At 41.2% G+C, this 27,552-nt stretch overlaps 1 protein-coding gene and 1 non-coding gene across 3 annotated transcripts in view; both read left to right on the top strand.

The window, feature by feature from the left end:
* The window catches only part of CFDP1 (craniofacial development protein 1), a 133,130-nt gene that overhangs the window by 62,990 nt on the left and 42,588 nt on the right, over positions 1 to 27,552 (top strand). The window lies entirely within an intron of this gene.
* LOC118149804 (small nucleolar RNA SNORA40) lies at positions 5,979 to 6,105 on the top strand. Its single transcript, XR_004737520.1, has one exon. It is a non-coding gene; the product is annotated as a small nucleolar RNA SNORA40 (small nucleolar RNA).

Genomic DNA, 27,552 nt, shown 5'->3' with positions numbered 1-27,552 from the left:
CTTCCACTCCCACAGCCCTCAAGTAGTAACCTTCTGTAGACATTCCATGTGGCCTGCAGCTTTGTGTTGGTGGCACAGTTGAGTTCGTGTCCATCGTGGGGCGTCAACAGAGAGAGCGATGTGTCACAGAGCCATGAGTCACAGAGCCAATGTTAGGAATTTATCACAACCAAAAAAATAGAGCTGGAAGCAACTAGTAAAAGAAAGACTCCAAGACCACTCAGAGAAAGTACGCGGGTTGCATGTTTTCCCTGCATATGAAATGGTAGATTGAAGCAACTTTATTTAAGTCTTAATGGACAGACTAATCCAGGAGCCTTAAGGCCTTGCTGACATCTTGGTAACTGATAAGGGTTACATGGACCCCAGATACACACAGCCTAATTTGTCCATGCTAGTGATACAGCTAATAGGTGGTTATAATTCTATATGTGTGAATTGATCTTAAAACAAAATTGGTTTATGCTTTCTTTATCTGCCAATACCACAAGAATTTTTCAACTGTTTTCCCTAGGGCTTCTTTTATTCATCTAATGCCAGGATTTAGAGTCTGTCCCACTGCTTTAGCTACAAGGAATTTTATTCACTACCGATCAGTCTGACTCAACACCCAGTCAGGGCATGAGACTTCATTAGATGTGATACTATCTTCTGAGTTGCCCCTATTCCCCACCTTCCACCCGAGTCCACAAGTGTGAAATAAGCTGTATTATAACATAAGGACTGTTGTGTTTACTTTCGGAAATTACCTCCCTCCAGAAGCCATCTTTTACTTGGTGTGTCAAGAGGTGTGTGTGGGTAAGTCACAAAACCAAGTATTCTAAGCTCTATTGGGAGGTAAGTGTTTTTAACAGGTAGAAAGTATACATGATTCAACCAAGTAGAAAACTGTTGTTTCTCAGCAGATCATTTTCAGCTTCCTTTGGAGAGTAGCCATTAGCAATGCAAATGTGAGGTTTGATAGCGCAATAAATAAAACATTGAAAACTGTAGGATGTCACTTATAAAACACTGGCACTCAGAGAAATCGGGTTTGGTCAAGAAGACATTGAAGCATATCCCTGTTGGACCAGAGACTGTTATCCTTTTGCTCTGAATTCAAAACCTGATATGTCTCCAAATTTCCTTAGGGCTATTATCCTGGAAAATAGAATCTGATAGAAGGTGAGCACTGGTACTTAGTGCAAGGCGGAGGTGATCATGGTCAGGGCGGTTGCTTACAGGTGATAACTGCATTGGAGTCTCAGGAAAGATTGGTTTAGTGACAGCAAATCCAAGACATGAGTTTTGGGTGGTTTTGTGGTTTTGTCTTGTTTTTTCACTCTTTAAGAGTCTCAGGGGAAAACAACATCATTGCACAGACTAGCTAAAAATTCAGCACTTGGTCTGCTTCACAGCACTTTGGCCTCTGCAGAGCTTTGCTGTTTTGGAATCAGTGGTGTGAATTATTCTCTGTTAATAAGAATTTGGCTTTCTTCTCTTATTGGAAAAGAGGCTTGTGGGCATGTTACTCTGACTCATTAGTTCTCAAACTTTTTGTTCTCAGGGCCTCTTTACGCTCTTCAAAATTATTGAGTGGGTTATAACTTATTATTTATAATATAAGAAATTAATATAAACTACTATATCTTTAAAATTTAGAATAGCATTTCGAGTTTTGTAAATTTTTTTAATGTCTGGCTTAATCCAGGATAACTGGAGTGTCAGATCTGCTTTTCCATTCAGTCTATTTTAATTGGTTGTTTTGGCTGAATTATATGAAAAAAATTCAGTCTCAGCTATGTAGTTGGAAAAGGAAGGAGTATTTTAAGTAGCTGTTTTGATCAAGGTTATCCTTTTGTAATACTACAGCAAAATGTGAACAGTGATAGCTTTGTAAAGTTCTGTTGCAATGTGGAATCTAAACCATACCAGTAAACTTTTTGTACTGTTACATTAAAATCATTTGGTCTCACTTGTACTTCAAATGATTTTTTTTAACCAGTATTCTTGATTTGTAACAGCATGCATTAATCATTTCAAAAATACTGGTTACTGGGTTATACAGCTCTTCTAATATTGACAAAATTTCATTAGACATTCTCAACAAGTGACATTCATTAATATCACTGCCAATCTCAGGGAAGCTGTCTAGTTTATAGTGGTAGACAGCAAGTTTTCCAAAATTCTAAAGCTCGGAATGTATCACTGCCAGCAGATACAGTAAGTGCTTACATAGACAAACATTGCTCAGTTTTGAGAAAATAGGAAATGTCTGTCAAATACTTAAGTATGAATAACCATAGTTTATCTGCCATTTTTTTAGGTAAAAATGGTGTTTGCAGGGGAAAAGTAGATAATTCGGCTTGCAATTCAGTTGCACAAATGCTCTTCCTGGAGACTTTCACTCTTGGCAGAAGTGCTTATATTTAAAAGATAACTACTTAAGAATCAAGATTTAATAAGTTACCTCATTTTATGTAAAATGTTTATTTTAGTTAATCTGCTGCTTCATTCTTTGTTTATAAAAAAAGCTTTAGAATAATGTTACATTGAATATCTGAACAGATTATTATTTCAGAAAAGCTGCTACAATGACATGGAGAGTTTCCATATGTAAGCACAGCTCATCTGATGGCACTATGCTTTACTGTGCTTCACAGGACATGTTCTTACAGATTGAAGGTTTGTGGCAACCCTGAGTTCAGGATGTCTACCGGTGCCATTTTTCCAGCAGGCTGTATTCACTTCATGTCTCTGTCCTGTTTTGGTAATTCTCATAATATCTCGATATTATTATGGCAAACTGCAAGTCAGTGATCCTTGGTTTTACTATTGTAATTGTTTTCAAGCACCACGAGCCACACCCACATAGGATAATAAACTTAATTGGTAAATGTTGTGTTCCCTGAGACAAAACAATATTGAAATTAGGCTAGTTAGTAACCCTACAATGACCTGTAAGTGTTCAAGTAAAAGGAAGAGTCACATCTCCCACTTTAAATCAAAAGCTAGAAATGATTTAAGCTTAGTGAGAAAAGCATGTTGAAAGCCAAGGTAGGTTAAAAGCTAGGCCTCTTGTGCCAAACAGCCAAGTTGTGAATGCAAAAGAAAAGTTACTGAAGGAAGCTAAAAATGCTACTCCAGTGAACATACAAATGTAAGAAAGTGAAACAGCTTTATTGCTGATCTGAAGACAGTTCGAATGGTCTCAGCGGATCAAACCAACCACACGACATTCCCTTAAGCTAAAGCCTAATGCAGAGTAAGGCCTCAACTCTTCACTTCTATGAGGGAGGAGAGGAAGTTGCAGAAGAAAAGTTTGAAAGTTAGCATGGGTTCTTTCCTTAGAAAGAAGCTGTTTCACCGGCCACAGGGGCTCACACCTGTAATCCCAGCACTTGTGGAGGCTGAGGCAGATGGATCTCTTGAGGTCAGGAGTTTGAGACGAGCCTGGCCAATCTGGTAAAGCCCCTGTTTCTACAAAAAATAGAAAAATTAGCTGGGTGTGGTGGCACATGCCCGGCTACAGTAAACAACAGATTTTCAATGTAAATGAAACAGCCTTTTTTTTTGAAATGGAGTCTCACTCTGTCGCCCAGACTGGAGTGCAGTGGCACAATCTTGGCTCACTGCAACCTCCGCCTCCTGAGTTCAAGTGATTCTCTTGCCTCAGCCTCCTGATTAGCTGGGATTACAAGTACATGCCACCACGCCTGGCTAATTTTTATATTTTTAGTAGAAACGGTGTTTCACCATGTTGGTCAGGCTGGTCTTGTACTCCCAACTTCCTGATCTGCCTGCCTCAGCCTCCCAAAGTGCTGGGATTACAGGCGTGAGCCACCGCGCCTGGCCTTTTTTTTTTTTTTTTGGTTTGTTTGTTTTGTTTTGTTTTGAAACAGCTTTCTGGCCAGGGGCGGTGGCTCACGCCTGTAATCCCAGCACTTTGGGAGGCCGAGGCGGGTGGATCACCTGAGTTTAGAATTTCAAGACCAGCCTGACCAACATGGTGAAACCCCATTTCTACAAAAAATGGAAAAATTAGCTGGGCGTGGTAGCACGTGCCTATAATCCCAGCTACTTAGGAGGCTGAGGCGGGAGAATTGCTTGAACCTGGGAGGTGGAGGTTGCAGTGAGCGGGGATCACACCACTGCACTCCAGCCTGGGTGACAGAGCAAGACTCCATCTCAATAAAATAAAATAAAATAAAAAATAAACAGCTTTCTATTGGAAGGAGATACTATCTATCTAATCTTCAATAAGCTAGGAAGGAGAAATCAATGCTTGGCTTCAAAACTTCAAGGGATAGGCTTACTCTTTTGTTAGGGGCTAATGTAGCCAGTGACTTTAAGTTGAAGCCAGTGCTCAGTTGCCATTCTAAAACTCCTAGGGCCCTTAAGAGTTATAATAGATCTTCTCTGACTGTGCTTTGTAAATGGAACAACAAAACATAGATGACAGCTTATCTGTTTCTAGCATCATTTCCTGGATATTTTAGCCCCACTTTTGAGATACACTGCTCAGACAGAAAGATTCCTTTCAAAATATCACTGCTCGGGCTGGGCGCAGTGGCTCACGCCTATAATCCCAGCACTTTGGGAGGCCGAGGCGGGTGGATCACGAGGTCAAGAGATCGAAACCATTCTGGTCAACAAGGTGAAACACCGTCTCTACTAAAAATACAAAAATTAGCTGGGCATGGTGGTGCGCGCCTGTAATCCCAGCTACTCAGGAGGCTGAGGCAGGAGAATTGCTTGAACCCAGGAGGCGGAGGTTTCAGTGAGCCCAGATCGCGCCATTGCACTCCAGCCTGGGTAGCAAGAGCGAAACTCCGTCTCAAAAAAAAAGAAAAATCACTGTTCATTGACAAGGTACCCAGTCACCCATGTGCTCTGATAAATGTGTACAAGAAGATTAATGTTGTTTTCTTTACTGTTAACATCCATTCTGCAGCATATGGATCAAGGAGTACTTTCAACGTTCAAGTGATTTATTTGTTTAACTCCTGGCAAGCTTGTGTGATGGTCTTATTACTTAAGAAATACATTTAATACGGCTACAGTTGCCATAGATAGTGATTTCTCTGATGATTCTGGACAACGTTTATTGAAAACCTTCTGGAAATAATTCACTCTCCTATAATGCCATCAAGAACATTTGTGATTCATGGGAGGAAGCCAAAATATCTATAGGAACAGGAGTTTACCAGAAGTGTATTCCAACCCTCATGGATAACTTTGAAGGGTTCAAGGCTTTCAGTAGAGGTAGTAACTGCAGATACGATAAGAAGTAGAGCCTGCGTTAGTCCATTCTCACACTGTTGTGAAGAAATATCCAAGACTAGGTGATTTGTAAAGAAAAGAGATTTAATTGACTCAGAATTCCACATAGCTGGGGAAGCCTCAGGAAACTTACAGTCATGGTGGAAAGCACTTCTTCATAGGGTGGCAGAAGAGAGAATGAGTGCAAGCAGGGGAAATGCCAGACGCTTATAAAACCATCAGATCTCAGGAGACTCACTCATTATCACGAGAACAGCATGGGGGAAAATGCCCCATGATTCACTTACCTCTACCTTGTCCTGCCTTTGTCGCATAGAGATTATTATAATTCAAGGTAAGATTTAGATAAGGAAACAGAGTCAAACCATATGACAGCCTGAAGATGTGACTGCATCACTTCAATTTAATGATAAAACTTCGACAGATTAGGAGTTGCTTCTCATGGATTAGCAAAGAAGGTTGTTTCTTAAGATGGAGTCTATTCCTGGTGAAGATGCTGTGAACATTTGTTGAAATGACAGCAAAGGATTTAGAATAGTATACATTTAGTTGATAAAGCAACAGCAGGGTTTGAGAGGACTGACTTCAGTTTTGAAAGAAGTTCTGTGAGTAAAATGCTATCAAATAGTATTGCATGCTACAGAGAAATCTTTCATGAAAATAGAAGTCACTGTGATAGACTTCATTGTTGTTTTATTTTAAGAAATTGCCACCACTGCATTTATGTTTGTTTTTGTTTAACTTGTGGACAAAGACTTATGGATAGGTGCAAAAATAAATCCTCTTTTGCAACCCAGAACTCATTGTTCAGTATGAGTTTTGATCCATGTAAGAAGGGATATTATGATACTTGAGACAGTTAACTGATGGGAGTATTGATAGCCATAAAGGTTGGTTCCAAGCCAGGGGCAGTGGCTCAAGCTTGCAATCCCCACTTGGAGGTAGGAGTATTGCTTAAAGCCAGGAGTTCAAGACCAGCCTGGGCAAGAAAGTAACAAACATTTAAAAATTAGCTGTGTTTTGGGGCATGTGCCTGTACTTGCAGCTGTTCAGGAAAGGAAGGCTGAGGCAAAAGGATTGAGCCCAGGAGTTGGAGGCTGCACTGAGCTTTGATGGCACTACTGTACTTCTACCTGGGTAACAAAGACAGACCCTGTCTCTTCATTTAAAAAGATTTATTCTAGGACTGTAGAATAGTTAAACGGGAGGGGATATGAAGGAAATCCTCATCAGTATTACTTTTGCATTCCAATTTAATGTTGACCTGATATATAAGATGGCTGTTTGTTTTAAAGGCTTTTATCTTGAGAACATATGTCTGGAGTTAAAGGTATTGGCGTATTTCCACACCTGTACTGTCCTTGAGTGTGATCGCTTAGGAATGAATATCATTTGAACTCATTCATGTTAAGAGATGGTGTCAAAATGAGAACCAGGCAGATCCACCATCTACAGTAAAAAGGATGCTAAAGTAAATTGGTTGAATAAATTGGATCCCAAAGATTCTTGGTGAATTTCGAAGTCTTCATCAGTATCTCCATATTAAAAGGAGATGACAGAATCCAAAATCAAAGAATTAAGGGCTGACAGGACAACTGGATTAAAATAAGCATCAGTTTCATTAAAAAGGACTAACTTGGAGATACATCTTTTTACTCCAGTTCTTTAGAGGATCTAAAGTGTCCTTGATGGACAGTAGAAGAAATCACAACATGAATTCCTTGAATAAAAATTTATTGACTTTAAATAATTTTGGCTAATGTTGCATATACACAATTTAAAAAAAACACTCTTTACACCGAAAAAAAAAAAAGAAATTGCCACAGCTATCTTAGCCTCCAGTAACCACCACCCTCTGATCAGTCATCAGCCATCAACATTAACGCAAGACTTTCTACCAACATAAAGATTTTGAGGCTGGGCGCGGTGACTCATACCTGTAATCCCAGCACTTTGGGAGGCCAAGGTGGATGGATCACGAGGTCAAGAGATTGAGACCATCCTGGCCAACATGGTGAAACCCTGTCTCTACTAAAAATACAAAAATTAGCTAGGTGTGGTGGCGCGCACCTGTAGTCTCAGCTACTCATGAGGCTGAGGCAGGAGAATTGCTTGAACCTGGGATGCAGAGGTTGCAGTGAGCTGAGGATGTGCCACTGCGCTCCAGCCTGTCGACAGAGTGAGACTCTGTTTCAAAAAAAAAAAAAAGATTTTGATTAACTGAAGGTTCAGGTGATCATCGGCATTTTTAGCAATATTTTAAAATGAAATCTGTATTTATTTTTCTTAGACATAATGCTATTACATAATAGACTACAGTGTAGTGGAAACATAACTTACGTATATACTATGGAACCAAAAAGTTTGTGTGACTTACTTTATTACGATATTTACTTCATTACTGTGGTCTGGAACTGAACCCAAAATATCTTCTAGATGTGCCTGTATTTTCACCCAGTTTTTTTCTGATGTTAACATCTTATATTTGGCCGTGGTACGTTTGTCAAAATTAAGAGATTAACAGTGAGATGGTACTGTTATCCAAACCCCAAACTTTATTATAATTTCCCATTTTCCCGCAAGTGTCTTTTAGGATGTTATTCCAGGATCCAGTTCAGGATACCCTGTTGCATTTAAGCAGCAGCTTTTAAAACAGTGCTTTTCCCTTTCCCCACCACATTTAAGAAAACCAGTATGTTTTAGACTTAGAGAAGAGTTGGAAAGATGGAACAGAGAGTTCCACGTACCCTTTACCCAATGTCTTGCCTAGCCGTGGTGCATTTGTCAGAACTGAGAGACTAACAGTGCCACCACGTTTTTATACCATAATGAGGACACTTCTTTGGAGATATGTCTTGGATTTTTTTTTGAACCAAAAGGCTGTGAGCCTTATGCTCATATGACTTTAAGGTTGGAGTCAGGCAGACGCAGACGAGGACTTTGCATTTCTCCCTGGCCATATCCTGCTGTGTAATATCCTTCAACTTCCTTCTCCACGAATGAGCGAATGCAGAGCCATAAGAGAAGGTGTGGGGAAGTGGCAGGCACTCGACAGTTTACTACACATGTTCCTTGGCATTTGATGGGGTTGTGTCCCAGTGAATGCATTGTAAGTTGAAAATGTAAGTCGAAAATGCATTTAAGACACCCAGCCTACCAAACATCATAGCTTAGCTTAGCCTACCTTAAATCTGCTCACAGCACTAACATTAGCCTATAGTTGGACAAAATAATCCAACACAAAGTCTGTTTTATAAACAGTGTTGAATATCTTATGTAATTTATCAAATACTGTACTGAAAATGAAAGCTAGAATGGGTGTATGGGTAGTCAGAGTACAGTTTCTACTGAATGCATTTCACTTTCATACCCTGATAAAGGCAAAAAAATGGTAAGTAAAACCATAGTCAGGGATAGTGTTTTCTCTTCCCAGAAAGGGGCGTGGAACAGAGAGATTCAGTAAAACCACAAAAAGCTTTAAAAATGAAGGGAAAGATGGTTTGAAAACTCTGTGAAGGAATTTTTTATCAATTTTTTTAATACCATGGTCCATTTTTTAAACCCACTTCAGTAATTAACCATTAATGACTATTTATATATCACCTGTACTCCTACCTAACCCCCCATACGATTTTGAAGCAAGCCTCAGATATTGTATATATTTTACCCATACATTTTTGATATCTGTATCTAAAAATATTTAGATATTAGCATATCTAAGAAAAAGTAATGTCTTCATGGTATTACCAAACACCGACTCAGTGTTTAAATATCTCCTTGGTCTCATAAGTTTGGTTAATTGTTTACAGTTTATTTGGATCCAGTAAGTTCCATACATGGCAATTGGTTGATACTGCCTCTTAGTCCTTTTTAGTAATCAAATTTCTGTTCCATCTTTTATTTTATTTTATTTTTTCTACTTGGAATGTATTTGTTGAAGAAATTGAGAGTGTTGTCCACATCTTCATGGGTTTTGCTCGTTACATCCTCACGGTAGAGTTTAGCATCTTCCTCTGTCCTGTGTGTTTCTTGAAAATTGATAGTTTTATCCAAAGACTTGATCAGATTTCAGTTTCACCTACATAGTTTTTCTTATCAAGACTGTATTAGAGTAGCATCCTATCTGAAGACATATAAAGTTTGGTTTTCTTTTTTTGTGATGTTAGTAGCCGTTGATGATCCTAGATACACTCATGGTTACAGAATGATGGCAGTCTAATTTTATCATTTCTTTGTTTGTTGTACTACTTCTAAAGACAGTAAATCTTACCTTCTCCTATTTGATTCCCAATTCAAATAGGAAGATAAATTCTTTTTTTTATTTAACTGGGTTATCTTTTTGTTGGTTTTTAAGTTGTTTTTTTTTTTTTGAGACGAAGTTTCACTCTGTTGCCCAGGATGGAGTGCAGTGGTGCAATCTCAGCTCACTATAGCCTCTGCCTCCTGGGTTCAAGCAATTCTCCTGCCTCAGCCTCCTGAGTAGCTGGGACTACAGACATGCACCACCATGCCTGGCTAATTTTTGTATTTTTGGTAGACGCAGGGTTTTGCCATGTTGGCTAGGCTGGTGTAGAACTCATGACCTCAAGTGATCTGCCTGCCTCAGCCTCCCAGAGTGCTGGGATTACAGGTGTGAGCCACTGCACCCAGCCAATAAATTCTTTTATTTACCTTTTTTTTTTTCTGAGACAGTCTCACTCTGTTGCCCAGACCAGAGTGCAGGGGCACAGTCTCGGCTTACTGCAACCTCTGCCTCTGGGGTTCAAGTGATTCCCCTGCCTCAGCCTCCAAGTAGCTAGGATCACAGGCATATGCCACCATAACTGGCTAATTTTTGTATTTTTAGCAGTGACAGAGTTTCACCATGTTGGCCAGGCTGGTCTAAACTCCTGACCTCAAATGATCCACCTGCCTCGGCCTCGTAAAGTGCTGGAATTACAGGCATGAGCCACCAAGCCTCGCCATTGACCTTTCATATCCTTTTGTTTTCCCAATTCATATAGGAAAGGTACATTTTTTCCTTTCATTTTCAAAATGAATTTGTACACTAACCTCCTCCATAGTAACCAGTTTGTATTTTTTTATTATACACTCATGAATTTAAACATTTGATGTTGTTTCAGTCCGTTGCAATCATTATCCTTATTGATTCTCAAATTGTTTTATATTTGACAAATAAATTCTTCTTCAAATAAGCTAGTAAGTTATTTTGATAGTGACCTTAATAGTCTTTGCTAATTTCCATATCTGTGTGGCATAACAAAATATTCCAGGCTTCTTTTGTACATTACATTTCCTGTCCCAGAGCTGGTATATTCATCTAATCTGGAAGCCCTGCTTTCTTTCTGTGGGAAATATTATTTCAAGACATTATGGATAAGAGTGCCAGTTGCTACTGAGTTGGTCATTGTTTCAAGGATTTATCAATACATAGAGCAAAGAATTATGTTTTGCTTTGTCTTATTTTTCTTTCTTTACTTGAAAAACAGTACAGCTACTTCCAAATCAAGTTTTTAGAACTCTCGGGTTATCTTTAATCAGCTTCTGCCTTCCTAAGAAAAAACCGCGGGAATGATGGAATGTCATATAAATGTCCATTTATTTTATTTCACAGTACACACACCCACCTGTTGTATGTATGATTAGTACAGATGGTTTAAATTGTCTTGTTTTGCTTTGTTTTGGGAGTTTTTTTTTTTTGTCATTAGATTTCATTTTACTAGCAATGTATAGTCCACTTCCTGTGTTCTAAAGTCACTCAGAGTAGTGTTTCTTTTTGTAGTAATGTTACCAGTTGGAGACATTAGATTGATTTGTTTTATTTTTAGGAATTGCTTGTGTTTCCATATAAATTTTTTATTTATCTTGCGTGTCTTGGATTAACACTAGTAGACCATATACAATTTTCTATACCTTTTTTCATTTGAAAGTTACCTCATTTATTTTGTTTTCAGATGCAAAGCGTTTGATTGTATGGATTACCAGAGTTCATTCAGTTAGTTTTCTCTGATAACATTTGAGTTGCTTCTAGTCTTTTGTTATCACAGAACCTTGCAAGGAACAGTCTTATGTGTGTTTTGTGGTTTCTGACAAGGATCTCAGTGTAATTTAAGGCTATCCTCTACTTAAGTTATGGCCAATTAAATGTCTGATTAAATCTCTGTCAAAATTTTAAAATAACAATACTTAATTTAAAAAAGCTTATAATACATGATTGTTCATTAGAGAAATGCAAATCAAAACCACAATGAGATAATACTTCCCACCCACTAGGATGGTTATAATGTAAAAAGATGGAAATAGCAAGTGTTGATAAGGGCATGGAGAAATTGAAACCTTCATACCTTGCTGGTTGGATGTAGAATGGTGTAACCACATAGGAAAAGAGTTCAGCAGATTCTCAAAGTTAAACATAGAGCTCTATACAATCAACAATTCTTTGTATATACCCACACAAAATGAAAACATATATCCACACAAAACCTTGCACACATATGTTCATAGCAGCATTATTTGTCCAAAAAGTAGAAACACTCAATGACGTTCAACTGATAAATACAGATGAACAAAAGTGTTGTATGTCCAAACAGTGGAATATTACTCCACTATGAAGATGAACGAGGCTGGGCACGGTGGCTCACGCCTGTAATCCCAGCCATTTGGGAGGCCAAGACGGGGTGAATCACAGGTCAACGGATTGAGACCATCCTGGCCAACATGGTGAAACCCCGTCTCTACCAAAAAATACAAAAAGTAGCCGGGTGTAGTGGCGCACGCCAGTAGTCCCAGCTACTTGGGGGCTGAGGCAGGAGAATTGCTTGAACCCGGGAAGCGGAGGTTGCAGTGAGCTGAGATCGCGCCACTGCACTGCAGCCTGGCGACAGAGCAAGACTCTATCTCAAAAAAAAAAAAAAAAAAGGAATGAAGTACACTTGGCAAACTAAGAATAGAAGGAACTTCCTCAATCTGATAAAGGGCATCCATGAAAAACCCACCACTAATCTACTTAATCTTGAAAAACTGAATGCTTTCCTCCTAAGACAGGAAAAAGACAAGTATGTCTACTCGTGGCATCTCTATTGTACCTTGTACTGGAGCTTCTAGCCAGGGCAGTTAGACAAGAAGATGAAACAAGAGACATCTAAATTGGAGAGAAAGGAGTTGAACTACTCACAGATGACATGTAGAAAATCCTAAGCATTCCACTAAAAAATGATTAGAACTAGTAAACAAGTTCAGCAAGGTTACAGGATCACTATGTAAAAATCAACTGCGTGTGTGTGTGTGTGTGTGTACGTGTGTATATACGTGTGTGTGTGTGTATAGATAGATATACAGTTTTTTTTTTGAGACAGATTCTTGCTCTGTCACAAGGCTGGAGTGCAGTGGTGCAATCTCAGCTCACTGCAACCTCCACCTCCTGGGTTGAAGTGATTCTCCTTCCTCAGCCTCCCGAGTAGCTGGGACTACAGGCACACACCACCACCATGCCCAGCTAATTTTTGTATTTTTAGTAGAGACAGCGTTTCACCGTGTTAGCCAGGATGTTCTTGATCTCTTGACCTCGTGATCCGTCTACCTCAGCCTCCCAAAGTGCTGGGATTACAGGTGTGAGCCACTGCGCCTGGCCAACTGCATATATATTTTAAAGACAGTCTTGCTCTGTCCCTCAGGCAGGGGTACAGTAGCACAAACACAGCTCACCTCAGCCTCAACCTGGGCTCAAGCAATCCTTGTGCTTTAACAGTGCTAGGAACTCTATTTCTTTTTTTTTTTTTGAGACGGAGTTTCGCTCTTGTTAACCAGGCTGGAGTGCAATAGCGCGATCTCGGCTCACTGCAACCTCCGCCTCCTGGGTTCAGGCAATTCTCCTGCCTCAGCCTCCTTAGTAGCTGGGATTACAGGCACGTGCCACCATGCCCAGCTAATTTTTTTTTTTGTATTTTTAGTAGAGATGGGGTTTCACTATGTTGACCAGGATGATCTCGATCTCTTGACCTCATGATCCACCCTCCTCAGCCTCCCAAAGTGCTGAGATTATAGGCGTGAGCCACCACGCCTGGCCCCTTTCTTTCTTTCTTTTTTTTTTTTTTGAGACAGTCTCTGTCACCCAGGCTAGAGTGAGTGCAGTGGCACGATCCTGGCTTACCGCAACCTTCATCTCGTGGGTTCAAGTGATTCTCCTGCCTCAGCTTCCGTAGTAGTTAGGATTACAGGTGTCTACCACCATGCCCGACTGATTTTTATATTTTTGATGGAAATGGGGGTTCACCATTCTGGCCAGGTTGGTTCTAAACTGGCCTCAAGTGATCTGCCTGCCTGGCCTCCAACAGTGCTGGTATTAGAGGTATGAGCCACCGCACCTGGCCTAGGAACTATATTTCTATAAACTAGCAGTGAACCATCCAAAAGTGAAATTAAGGAGATAGCCCTGGCACAGTGGCTCGTGCCTGTAATCCTAGCACTTTGAGAGGCTGAGGCAGAAGAATTGCTTGAGACCAGGAATTCAAAACTAGCCTGATCAACAAAGTGAGATTTCATCTCTACCAAAAAAAACAAAAAAATTAAAGGTATGCAGGTGTGGTGGCATGCCCCTGTAGTCCCAGCTACTCTGGGTGCTGAGGAAGGAAGGTCGCTTGAGCCCGGGAGTTTGAGGCTACAGTAAGCTATGATGGTACCGCTGTACTCCAGCCTGGGTGACAGACAGCAAGACCCTGTCTCTGAAAACAAAAATTAAAAGGGGACAATTTCATTTACAAAAGTTTCAAAAAGAATAGGAATAACTTTGACAGCAGATATGCCTGACTGTATGCTGAAATGTACAGGATACTGTTCAAGGAAATTAAAATCTGAACAAATGGAAAGACATTTAGTGTTCATGGATTGGAAGATATTATTAATATGGCATTATAGTCATTCACTTAAGAGTGTATAGTTTATGGTGTGCAAATTATATCAGTACAAAAAAAAAAAACGCTTACAGTAACTAATTACTGCAGCAAAATTTGAATTAAAAAAAATAAAGTAAACCAAAAAAGGAAAAAACTTGTGATCTGCGGTAAGTTTTTAATATTAAATGAGCATTTCTTTTTTGTTCAAGATGAGTCAGTTACTACAAAAGCAGAGTCCAAGAAATTTTAGGCTTTGGGCTTAAAATTGATTTTATTTTTGTTTACTGTTTTTAAATTTTATTTTGAAATAACTTTAGATTTACAGAAGTGTTGTAAAGATAGTACAGAGTTCACACAAGGACTTCACCCAGCTTCTTCTAATGCTAACATCTTATATAACCTTATTACATTTATCAAAACGAAGAAATTAACATTGGGAGCCAAGCATGGTTCACACCTGCAGTCGCAACTACTTTGGAGATTGAGGAGGGAAGATTGCTTGAGGCCAGAAGTTTGAAGCTGTAGTGTGCGGTGATCATGGCTGTCAATCACCACTGCACTCCAGCCTGGGCAACAGAGTGAGTGAGACCTTGTCTCTGAAAAAGAAAAAAGAAATTAACCATACAGTGCCTTTAACTAAATGATAGACTTCGGATTTTGACAGTTTTCCCACTAATAACCATTTGTGTTCTAGGAACCAAACCCATATTCACCTTTTAGTCAGTTATCATGTCTTTAGTCTCCTCCCATCCCATGATAGTTTCTCAGCCTGTTTTTATTTTTCATGACATTACCTTTGGAAAGTGCTGGTCAGGTATTTTGTAGAATGTCTCTTCGTTTGGGTTTGCTTCATGATTCCACATGATTAGAATGAGGTTATGGCTGTTGGGGAGACCACCAGAGAGGGGACTTGCCCTTCTTATCTCGTATATCAATATGTTATGATATTAACTTTAATCATTTGGTCAAGTTGGAGTTTGCCAGGTTTCTCCACTGTAAAGTTTTCCCTTTAAATGTATGGTTTTGTATTGCTTGCTCTTCCATTTTTAAGGTCACTTTGGATCTATTTTCATGATATGAATAAATGCCGACCTTTGTTACTGAACTCCAACTCCCAGGATGCATTGTGGCACCAGCTACTTGCTGTCCTGTGGAAGGACAGAGAGACCATCTGTGTTTTCCTAAGCAAAGCAGAATTGTTTTTCAGGAGTGGGGTAGGCAAATCTGTTGACTAACTAGATTTTCAAGTTTTAATTAGGCAGCAAAATACCACCTCAGAGGAGAGGAATGGGGCAGGATAATTTCTAGAGTTTGGAATGCATATCAATGTCTTGCAGTAAGTGTTGACTTTTTTTTTTTTTTTGAGTGGAAGTTTTCAGAGCTATCTTGGAAAATCAGAGTATATCCATTATCGATTCTATAAAACTTAGTTTATTGTTGCTTCCTTCATCCTGTCTGTCCTCCTGGTACTCTGTACAGTGGAGAGTTTACCTCTAGAGAACTTCAGCACATTGACATTCCTGGTTCCTGGGCCACTTCATTTACATTTACCTACAGCTTTGATGCGAGAATCCAGGACACAGTTTCACCGCCTTTGTTACTAGCACTACATATGTGCTGGTAAGCCCTGAGGGTTCAGCAGAGTTTAGGCCCAGTGAAGTACTCATGGGAGATGCATTAGGAGTATCAGACATTGGCATTTGAGCCATTGCTCCATGTTGCTCACACTACCATCCAATTCTATTATTTTCACTTCACATACATTCGGATTTCTTCTTGCATAGAGATCTGGAAGCCTCATATATAGAAGACCTTGATTATGTCCTCTGGTGCAGTCTCAGTGTAGTCACTGATGACATGACCAGGTCTTAACAGCAACTGAGCACCAACTTAGGACCCACTATCATGTGCCTTGAACATTTTTCAAGGTTTTCAGCATTTTTCAAGATTTTACAGTTGACTCACTTATAGTCTTCTTGGTGGTCTGACTGATCACAGTAAACAAACAAATGCTCTTTTGTTTGTTTAACAGCTCATGACTTGAAGAAAGCATGATTTTCCTCTCTTATCACCAAACTCTCGCAGATTTTGGGATGTTCTTTTCTTTTTTAAGAGACAGGGTTTCTGTCATCTAGGGAGGAGAACTGTGACATGATCATAGTTCACTGCAGCCTTGAACTCCTGGGCTTAAGTGGTCCTCCTTCCTGAAGCTCAGCCTTTCAAGTAGTTGGAACTACAGGTGCACAGCCACCATGTCCGGCTAACGTGTGTGTGTTGTTTTGTTTTGGTTTGGTTTTTTGAGACAGTCTCACTCTGTCCCCCGGGCTGAAGTACAGTGGTTCAGTCTGGGCTCACTGCAACCTCCACCTCCCAGGTTCAAGCAATTCTCCTGTCTCAGCCTGCTGAGTGGCTAGGACTACAGGCGCGCACCACCGTGCCCAGCTAATTTCTGTATTTTTACTAGAGACTGGGTTTTGCTATGTTGTCCAGGCTGGTCTCAAACTCCTGGCCTCAAGTAATCCACCTACCTTGGCCTCCCAAAGTGCTGGGATTATAGGTATGAGCCACTGTGCCCGACTTGTTTTGTTTTTGCAGCAATGGGGTCTCACTTTGTTGCTCAGGCTGGTCTCAAACTCTTGGGCTTAAGTGATCTTCCCGCCTCAGTCTCGCAAAGTGCTAGGACCGGAGACATAAGCCACTTTATCCAGTGTGGGGACCCTCCCTCCCTCCCTCCCTTCCTTCCTTGTTGCTTTCTCTCTCTCTTTTTTTTCTAAGACGGAGTCTCCCTCTGTTGCCCAGGCTGGCTTGCAGTGATGTGATCTCAGCTCACTGCCACCTCCGCTGCCTGAGTTTAAGCTATTCTCCTGCCTCAGCTTCTGGAGTATCTGGGACTACAGACACCTGCCACCATACCCAGCTAATTTTTATATTTGTAGTAGAGACGGGTTTCACTGTATTGGCCAGGCTGGTCTCGAACTCCTGACCTTGTGATCCACCCACCTTGGCCTCCCAAAGTGCTGGGATTATAGGCATCAGCCACCCTGCCTGGCCGGGACAGAGTCTCACTCTGTCACCCAGGCTGGAGTGCAGTGGCTCGATCTTGGCTCACTGTAACCTCTGCCTCCCAGGTTCAAGTGATTCTCCTGCCTCAGCCTCCCGAGTAGCTGGGACTACAGGCACGTGCCACCACACCCAGCTAATTTTTTTTTTGTATTCTTAGTAGAGACGGGGCTTCACCGTGTTAGCCAGGATGGTCTTGATCTCCTGACCTTGTGATCTGCCCACCTCGGACTCTCAAAGTGCTGGGATTACAGGCATGAGCCACCATGCCAGGACTTATTTTTCTTATGGGCATAAGTCCCATCGTTTTGTTTTCTAAAGCAATTAAAGTGATTTGACTCCTGGTTTCCTTTGTTTTCTTACTGTAGTGAAATACACATAACATAAAATTAACCATTTTAAAATAAACAATTCAGTGGCATTTGATACATACATAGTGTTGTGTAGCCATCACTCTGGTTCCTTTTAATGTTTGTACATATGCATGAAAAAACTTGCATAGTCCCTCAAAGCCTTATGTATGCTGACAGAGCAAGCTTTTCTTCAGGTTCAGAATTTATGCACTACCACTGAAAGTTAGTTTCATCCGGCAGCCGAGCAATTCATCCTTTGGGTTTTAAGTAACTGGTGTATTACAGCTTGTTGTCATACAGTAATTGCACTAAATAAGACCTCCAAAATTATTCATACTGCTTTAATTTAGGAATGGGGGAAAACTATTTCTTTCTAGAGATTCTTAACATGTCCCAATTAAACAAATGCCTTTTAAAAATTCTGCTTAAAATGGTGCATGCTTATGTATTGCCTAATTTACTCAAGTATCAAATCATCTACAGAATTACTTCCCTTTCTTTGCCTTCTTAGGAAATCAGCCTTTCATGCATGAGATGATCTTGCATTGGTTAACTGAGTTACAGTGAGTGTTTTGGCAGGAAAGAAAGTAGGGGTAGTCAGTGCTAGGATATCGACCGTTTTTAGCTTACTGGCTAAGGCATTTCTGAAGCTTGTTGCTTAGTTTTTTTTTGGAAGCTTGTAAAATAATTGAGCTAGTGATGAAGTAATGAACTTTCCCAGGCTTCCCTAGGTACCCTGGGGCCTTGTGTCTCCCAACCCCCCAAATGACTGGGAATTGGCCTGGCTGTTTTGTCACATATATATATATGTATATATATACACACACACACACACACATTTTTTTTCCCCTCTAAAATTCCTTTCCATCTTGGAACTGTTCCATTAGCATTTGTTCCTCATCTATATGATGTGGAACTGTACCTTTTTTGCTGGAAAAAAAATGGAGTCAACACATTTAGTGTAAGGAAGCCATAGCCAGGCTGTTCCCAGACCCCTTGAGGGCTACTCAGAGGTGGAATCCTCAACAAAAGAACTCTGTTAAGCAAGAGAGACATTTATGTGCAGAGAAGCTTGCTGTCTAGTGCCAGCAGCATTTTGTTTTCTCAACAGCTAAAATGTAAAGGGGTTTTTGCTGGATGATTTTTTTAAAAACATATTTAGTGTCATGTAGTAGAGTCAGTTTATCCCAGGGACATTTTTCTGAAAACTAAGCAAGTCTCTGACTTCCCCAAGAACAACCAAACCAGAAGTTGGTACCTATGGGGTTTGTTCACTAGTGGTCCTGACCTTAAATCTAGTTGCTTTCTTCCCGGGAGCTCAGCGTGCCTTACCAAGGAGACTGCCATCCTCCTTGCAGCAGATCTGCAGCGACCCCATTGGATGGGGGTGTGCCATCTCACCTAGGGCAGACTCCTCAACCTTAGCACCACAGGCATTTGGGCTGGATAATTCTGTGTCCTGCTCATTACAGCATGCTTAGCAGCATCCCTAGCCTTTACCCTCTAGATGTCTGAAATTTCTTTCCCAAATTGTGACAATCAAAAATTTCTCCAGACAGTACCAAATGTTTTCTGAGGGCAGAATTGCCCAGGATTGAGAATCACTGCCCTCTGGTTTCTTCCAGAAGCAAGAGAAGATTCCTGATTCTTAACCTAGCCACCTAACCCCAAAATATTTTTTCTTCTTCCCCCAAGTAAGAGCCTAGAGAAAGGATGTCTTTTCCAGTCTCATATGCAGATAGAGCCCATGTGTGTGGATATACAAGGCCAGGCAGAACTCTAACTCTGCATTTGGCTTTGGCTACCACTAGAGGTGGGAAGTGATGAGCCAGCTATGACCTCCTTACTGTCTGCCCTTCTTGTACCAAGTTAACCAACGTTTACAGTCTTTCTGTTAATGAGTCAGCTAGTAAAGAAAACAATCTCCCTTTCCAAAGCTGTTCTCAAGCTGAGTTTTGGACACATAAGTTCCTGTTTTACTGACTTTTTTTTCCTGGCGAATGAGAAGGATACCAGTGCAGACAGTAGTACCAACAAGGATTCATGATTGTAGCAGCAATTTTTTTTTTTTTTTTTTTTTTTTTTTTTTTGAGATGGAGTTTCACTCTTGTTACCCAGGCTGGAGTGCAATGGCACGATCTCGGCTCACTGCAATCTCTGCCTCCTGGGTTCGGGCAATTCTCCTGCCTCAGCCCCCTGAGTAGCTGGGATTACAGGCACGTGCCACCATGCCCAGCTAATTTTTTGTATTTTTAGTAGAGACGGGGTTTCACCGTGTTGACTAGGATGGTCTCGATCTCTTGACCTCGTGATCCCCCCACCTCGGCCTCCCAAAGTGCTGGGATTACAGGCGTGAGCCACCGCGCCCAGCAGCAGCAATTCTTTTTTAAAACAATACATCCCAGATTTTTCCAGCAACAATAATTCAAAAGCACATGTGTTCTCTACATCTTAAAGTAAAAAGTAAACTTCAGTGTTAACAGAGGGTTATAAAACCATTGGTGTATCAGAAGCCACAAATGAATGCTGACAGTGAATTTTTGGCAGTGTGCTGGCCTTTGGAAACATCTGTTGGTGTGGCCTGTGATATCCAGGTATGAGGTATATCCTTAAAGCATTTAACTTGGAATGTGTGAACTATACAGATACTAGGAATTAATAAAATGCCATTGCAGTTTTAGAAGAGAAAGAGACCACAGGGTCCTGCTTCTTTTGCAGGAAAGTGAAGTTCAGAGAGGCAGAGGAGCAGAACAGAGTCCAAAGACTTAGCTCTTTGGATTGCTCCAGCTAGAGTTATTTTTCCATGGAACCACACTGCCTTGTTACCTGGCTGCTTGAGAAGAGCAATAATTTGAGCACTGAGAGGGAATCCTAGGAACAGTGGCAAATGCAAAAGCAAGAAGGGGAAAGAGAACAGGGCAGCTTGGCCTCTCTGAGAAATACTGTGGCTGGAGCTGTGGAAAGTGTGTCAGCGTTGCAAGGTCAGGCTTTTTTTTTTTCTTCTATACCCTGCTAAAACTTTGTGCTGTCAAAGAAGCCTTCCCAAATTGCCAGAGCAATGCCAAACATAGGAGTTCCACTTACAATCCCCTCACTGAGAGGGTTCCCTTGAAGTTTTGCTTTAAACTCTCTGCTAATCTACCCAATCTCTTATTTTGGAGAGAAACTACCAGTCTTCTCTTGACAGGCTTAAGAGAATCTATTCATAGTTTCCTTCCTCCAAGGTAGATACCAGGAACAAGATTACAAAAGAAAACCTTTCTGAGCATTATAGCAAAGCCAGTTGGGTTACCATAGGGTTATTAATAGCTTAGAATCCCACTGTGCGCTAGGAATAGTAGGTCCCAGTCAAGAACAGCAGCCGTGAAGGATCATTGTAGCTGGTAGTATGTGGTACGCAGGTGGACGGTTGGGCAATTACCGCTGAAACTTGCCTAATTCACAGCCATTAACATTTACATAAAAATTCATTTAAAAACTGGTGCCTCGTCAGTGAAACCCAGTGATACATGTAGCATCCTTAGGAATAATTAACTGGAGGGAAAAGCGTTAGAAAGTGCCCTCTGAGTGGAAGCACTTGTATGGCCAGTGTGTCTTTGGGCCAAATGTATTGCTGGCCTGAGAAAAGAATGGTCATCAAGAAAATATTTTCTTTTCTTCCAAGTCAGGAAACAGACTCACAATGGAGTCTACTTCTCGGCTTGGAATTTTGAGATGGACAGGAAACAACCAGCCATTACCAGCTGAAGTTTTCCTGCTGATAAATGGACCCCGAGGCCACAGTGACCTGTCTTGTTAATGAGTTAATGAAGAAGCTGGTCCTTGTTGTGACCTCATCCTTAAAAGCTTTCTGTAGAGCTGAGACCACATTCCTCTCATTTATGAGTTAACTCTTTTCTCACTCAGCAAATGAGAAACAGAATGTCTGTGACAGAGAAGCAGAGTGTCTACCAATGGGCTTCTCTTTCTCACATTTTTAAAAATTTAAACTTTAATTTCACTTGCAGAAAGAAATTTTTTTTCTTTTTTTCTTTTTTTTTGAGACGGAGTTTCGCTGTTGTTACCCAGGATGGAGTGCAATGAATGGCGCGATCTCGGCTCACCGCAACCTCCGCCTCCTGGGTTCAGGCAATTCTCCTGCCTCAGCCTCCCGAGTAGCTGGGACTACAGGCGCGCGCCACCGTGCCCAGCTAATTTTTGTATTTTTAGTAGAGACGGGGTTTCACCATGTTGACCAGGATGGTCTCAATCTCTTGACCTCATGATCTACCCGCCTCAGCCTCCCAAAGTGCTGGGATTATAGGCGTCAGCCACTGTGCCCAGCTGCAGAAAGAAATTTCATCCAAAAAATAGTTCCTTATATCACAGAACCTTAATAAAACTGGTTTTTTATTTATGTTCTCTTCACCCCCAAGGCAGTGACATTTAATGAAGAATTTCCCCACTCATTACTCTGACAAGAAATTGGAATAGAACAACGGAAGTGGTTTGAGTTTATGTAAATATCTTAGTGTGGAGGGAAATAAAGAGAAATTTTTGCTTCTGTAAATACATGTTATTAACCAAGCATCTCAGTAAAGGAGGCAGATCTCGTCTGTAGCTTACTGGAGAAAGAACAGTCTCCTTTAAATTGAGTTAGAGTTGAATAACCAGAAATGAATTCTTCCTACAATTTATTTCTTCTCTTACTGATTGTTGGCGATGTCCTATAATTTGAAGGAGGCTCCAGGGTTGTTGCTGGCATCTCTGTTACAGGATCGTCATAGGATCATTGTGGTTCTGGAAATGTGATTTGATCAGTCGATTTGATTGTGATAAATTGATTCGTGACAGTCAAGGCTGGTGTTACATTTGTTTTAGAAAACCCAAATGCTTGTTTATTAACTTAAAATTACTTTAGTAACTAGAGGATTTTGTTTTATTGAGGCATCCCTAAACTAGTATGAGAAAATCATTAAAAAAAAAAAAAAAACAGAAAAATCATAAAAAGTAATAGGAAGATTTGTTTGGTAAGCAAAGCAAAGAAAATTGATTAATCATCTTAAGACATCTTCTCCATGTGCCATTTAAAGATTTTTAATGAATCTTTGTCTTCCACAGTAAAATCCTTGGTATTAGTGGTTCATGTCTAGAACAGCTTCTATTTGGTGAGTGCTGAAGGGCCCCTGCTAAGATGGCTCTCAAGTTGGCAGACTGAACACATGTCACATGTATGCCCCGAATCCGTAACAGATTAGAAAGATATATGTCCTTAGCAGTGCTAGAAGGAAGGAAGCATCCTGAGAAGTTTAGAAATCTGAGGCATTCTTGCAGGGCAGAAGGCTGAGGGAATCAGATTAAAGGTGAAAGTCAGAGTCCAGAAGCCCTGCATGTCCTGCCCTTCCCTGCAACCAGTGGAGATTGGCGGTGGTGAAGTAACGCAGCATTTACACACCAAGGATCTGAACAGCCACGAGCAAGCACATAACAGCCACCAGACACTAGCGCGAAACCAACATCATAAAAGAAACTCCAAACTGAAGAAACTGAAAAGCTAACATTGAAGGATCCTTGTAAGTAGAACATAAAGAAGACTTTAAGGGAAGTGAATTTATCCATGAAAGACATAAAAAAAAAATTGCACTCATGAAAGAAGAAAAAAGAATGATTTTTATTTCCTCGATCTTGGAAATAAGACATGATCCTTTAGTTAGAAACTCATTAAAGGACTGAATAGCAGAATGGACAGAACTAATGGGAGCAAGTGAGCAAGTTGATTGAGCCACAGAATTGTCTTAGAATATTAAATAAGACAAAGAGACAGAAAGGCTGACAGGAAAGTGAATACAATAAGGAGGCTCATTTCAGAAGTTCCAGTGTTCATCCAGTAGGAGTTCTAGGAGGATGAGAGGGAGACAGTGGAGGAGGGAGCAAATACCCAAAGAAACAATGGGAGAAAGTTTCCCAGAACAGAATAAAAGCAAGAATTTATAGATCGCAAGGGACCACTGAGTGCCCACTGTGAAGTGATGAGTTTAAGAAGACTCAAATTGTACACATATGATGGAAGCTTCCAGAGAGAGAAAACTGTCCAGCCTATAAAGCAGCAAGGATCAAGTTGGCATCAGGGTCTTCTGGCAACACGCAAGAGGATGGTAAAGCAACATGTTCAGAGTTCCGAAAGAACATAGTGCAGAACCTGAGAGTCTACGTACAGAAGCCATTCCCTCATGTGATAAGGGTAATTGAAGGCATTTTTCAGGTTTTCAGGAACTCAGGTTCTCACTCATGATCCCTGTTTTATAGAATTATCAAAGAGATGTTGTCCAGAAAAATGAAAGGGGGATCAAAAAGAATTGATGAGCAAAAAAACACAAAATGCATTAGGTCAGTAACCCTCTGGAAGGTGAGCAGCTGCATGCTCCCAGCAGCAGTGACATCTCTAGACACAGGTAGAAACAACCATCCAGAGGTCCTCATCCACACTCTGCTCTGATATTCGTCACAGTTGTCACCAGAATTCCAGTCCTCCAGATCGTGCTCATCTTTAAGATGTTCATCTGTACTCTGCCCTGAACATTCCCTGAATGGATCCCTCTCACCCCTCCCTGTCCTCTCATTCTGTGTACGCAACTGAAACCCATTGGTTCCTTTCAGTTTCAGCTTCCTTGATGAATGATCCCTTTACCCTCTTGCCTTCTCTGAAATGGCCCAGTGGGCCCCTGGAAACACTGTCACCTGCAGTAACTTCAGGCAGAGGCTCTTTTTTGTCCCATGCTTCCCATTCCCCAAGAGTGAGAGGTGCAGTAAATGTCTCCCTTGCAGTCCATCATTGCTTCCAAATTCTTCCTTTCTCCTGGATTTGCCATTGAGTTCAGTGGAAGTACAAACGTATCCAAGCTAAGAAGGGTAAGAGGAAATGATCAGAGAGCGGAACCTTTGAAGTAAAAGTTGTGGCAGTTTCATTGGGTATGAGAGAATGCTGTGTAAATAAGTAGTTGAGCTGGGGGAAGGACAAAGTTTATTGGCTCTGAAAAGGCTGAAAAAATTAAGGTCAGGTTTGCATACATCAATCAGATGAAGTCATCTGAAAGAGAGGAAAAGGGAAAACAAGAGCAAACCCTTCCCAAGTGCTGAAGTTATCTGTCGGTGATATGGTGTGGATCAGTGCCGCGCCCAAATCTCATGTCCAGTTACAATCCCCAGTGTTGGAAGAAGGCCTGGTGGAAGGTGATTGGATCATGGGCGTGGACTTCCCCCCTTGCTGTTTTCATGATAGTCAGTGAGTTCTCATGAGATTTGGTTGTTTAAAAGTGTGTAGCACCTCCCACTTCTGTCTCTTCCTTCTGCTCCAGCTGTGTAAGACATGCTTGTGTCCCCTTCCGCCATGATTGAAAGTTTCCTGAGGCCTCCCCAGCCATGCTTTCTGCACAACCTGCGGAACCATGAAGCAGTTAAACGTTTTTCTGTGTAAATTTTCCAGTCTCAGGTAGTTCTTGATAGCAATGTGAGAACAGACTAATACAGTCAGTGACAGGGGAGTGAGTGGCTGCAGAAGTTAGTTGTGGCAGCAATAAGGAGGGGCAAAGGGCAGTAAAGCCTCATGGCCCGTGCCTCAGAGTAGCTCTGTGTTTGGCTAAGAAAAGAGGAGAGAGAGTTTGGAAGCAGCATCTTCACCATCCTTCCAATGCCAGTACCCCATTGATCGTGCCTGCCTTCTGGTACTGCCTGTGGCCACTGCTCCACCTTTGTGCTGGGCCTCGCTCCGTCTCCCGTGTCATCGTTCCTGCACTTAGTCCCTCTCACGTTGCTGTCTTCTCCCTTTCAGCAGGACCTTTCGCATCAGCGAGCAGAATGTTCTTAGTAGTACCCACCTTAGTAGGAAGTTCATTTTAACGGGGACAACGTCCATCAAAGGCTTAGAACAATGATACATTCATCAATTTTTAAAAAACTTCTGCATGTCAAAGACTGCCATAAACAAAGACAGCAAACTGGGAGAAAACTATTTGCAACTCAGAGCCAAACAAGGTGCAGATTTCCATAAGATGCCCTACAAATCAGTAAACGTGGCAACTGTCCAGTTTTTAAAGGGCAAGGAACCAAAAGCTTGCTAGAAAGGAAATATAAATGGCTCCTACACATTAGAAAAGATGCTAAATTTTGCTAATAAAGAGACAAATCTAAATGACAGGGAGGTGCCATTTTTTCACCACGTTGGCAGAAATCCTAAAATAGCACTGTTTAGACAGGGGTGTGGCTATCCATGTTTGTAGTGGCACAGGATTGCCGTTGGCAGTCCAGCAGTGACCACTGTTGGATAAATTATGGTTCTTCCCTACAATGGAATAACATGCAGCTTTAACAGAATGAGCATGTGTTTTCTGTGCTGATGGGGAATGATCCCTGAAAAAAGCTAGGAGGAGAATACTGGAGGGGCATACTGCCACTTAGGTTGTTAAAGAGGGTCATTTTCTTATTTGTATGTGCAGGAAGGGAAGTGGAAGGCCTTCTCCTGGCTCAGGCCAAAATCTCTTTTCTGTTTTTGACTAGATTGCCCTCAGGATTACTGCCTGTTCTTGCTGCTTAGAATGTTCATCTAATTTTCATGTTGCTCCCTCCCTCTCATCACTGAGCTCTCCACTGTCCCTACTCAAGAGGCCTCCCCAGGCACTCTAGGTGCAGCACAACTGCCCCGCCCCCTTCACACCTGTGCCTGCCAGGATCTAGCATCTTCACACAGGTTGCTGTGCTACCTATCTGCTCCACAAGCATTAGGCTGCTTGAGGGTAGAGTGTCTTGTTCTCTGCTGTATTTCCAGCTCCTCGAACAATGTCTGTCTGGTTCAGAGAAGGTGCTCAGTGTTTGCTTAATAACAGCTAAAATCCTGATACCAATTCTGATGATGGCAGGAGGAAGGAAGAAGAAAAGGGCAGAGGGGCAGCTTGAGTTTTTCCCCACTCATTTGAGGGAGGCTCATATTAATTTCATTTAGACAATTTTTATTCCCTTCTAATTGTCTTCCCCCCAATTCTGAAGCCAGTCGTCTATTTTTTATGTTACGTCGAGCCCCGACTATGTCCTTGGTATTTTTTACTCTTGTTTGCAGAGCTTTGTTTCTAGACACAAATATAAGCTAAATGTATGGAGATTTTTCACAAATGCTTATAGATCAAGGAGGAAATCAGTTGAAGAGGAGATAGTCTGTGAACTGTTAATGATTGTGTATGCAGAGAATCTCTGGTTGGACACATAAGAAACTGGTAACATTGGCTGCCTTGGAGAAAAAATAATTTGGTGGGGAGGGAAATGGGTGGGAGATTATTTTTCATTGGGTCCTTTTTTGATTGTTTTGAATTTTGACCATGAACATAAGCCAAATAAAGGTTTAAGTTACTTTTTCACCCTAAGGGCAAAGGGGCACTGACTAGACATCTAACAAATTACTGTGTCATGTACTAATAGCTCAAACATTTAATTGTAAATCAAGAGACCTGAGGGCATTTGAAGCCCAACCAGGAAGCAGCTTACCACATTTATGAGCTGGCAAGACCAGCCTGAAATAGAATGATCACAGAACAGGACTAGGTAGCTCCGTAGACTGTAACCCACATGAAAAATAATTTTAGGGATACGTGAGCCATTTTTCAGACTCCACACACATGTCCTTAGTCTTATCAGTTAACCTACGGAATCAGTGATTCACTTTTTCTTTTTTTTTTTTTTTGAGGCAGAGTGTCTCGCTTTGTTGCCCAGGCTGGAACGCAGTGGCATGATTTCTGCTCCCTGCAACCTCCACCTCCTGGGTTCAAACGATTCTTGTGCCTCAGCCTCCAGAGTAGGGGGGATTACAGGCATGCACCACCACACCTGGCTAATCTTGGGTTTTTCTTTTTTAGTAGAGACTGGGTTTCGCCATGTTGGCCAGGCTGGTCCTGAACTCCTGACCTCCAGTGATCTGTGTGCCTCAGCCTCCTAAAAAGCTGGGATTACAGATGTGAGCCACC

This window comes from Callithrix jacchus, chromosome 20, assembly GCF_049354715.1.
Source record: "Callithrix jacchus isolate 240 chromosome 20, calJac240_pri, whole genome shotgun sequence".
Lineage (NCBI taxonomy): Eukaryota > Metazoa > Chordata > Mammalia > Primates > Cebidae > Callithrix > Callithrix jacchus.
The sequence above is the reverse complement of the archived record's forward strand: the minus strand, read 5'-3'. Positions and strand labels throughout refer to the sequence as shown.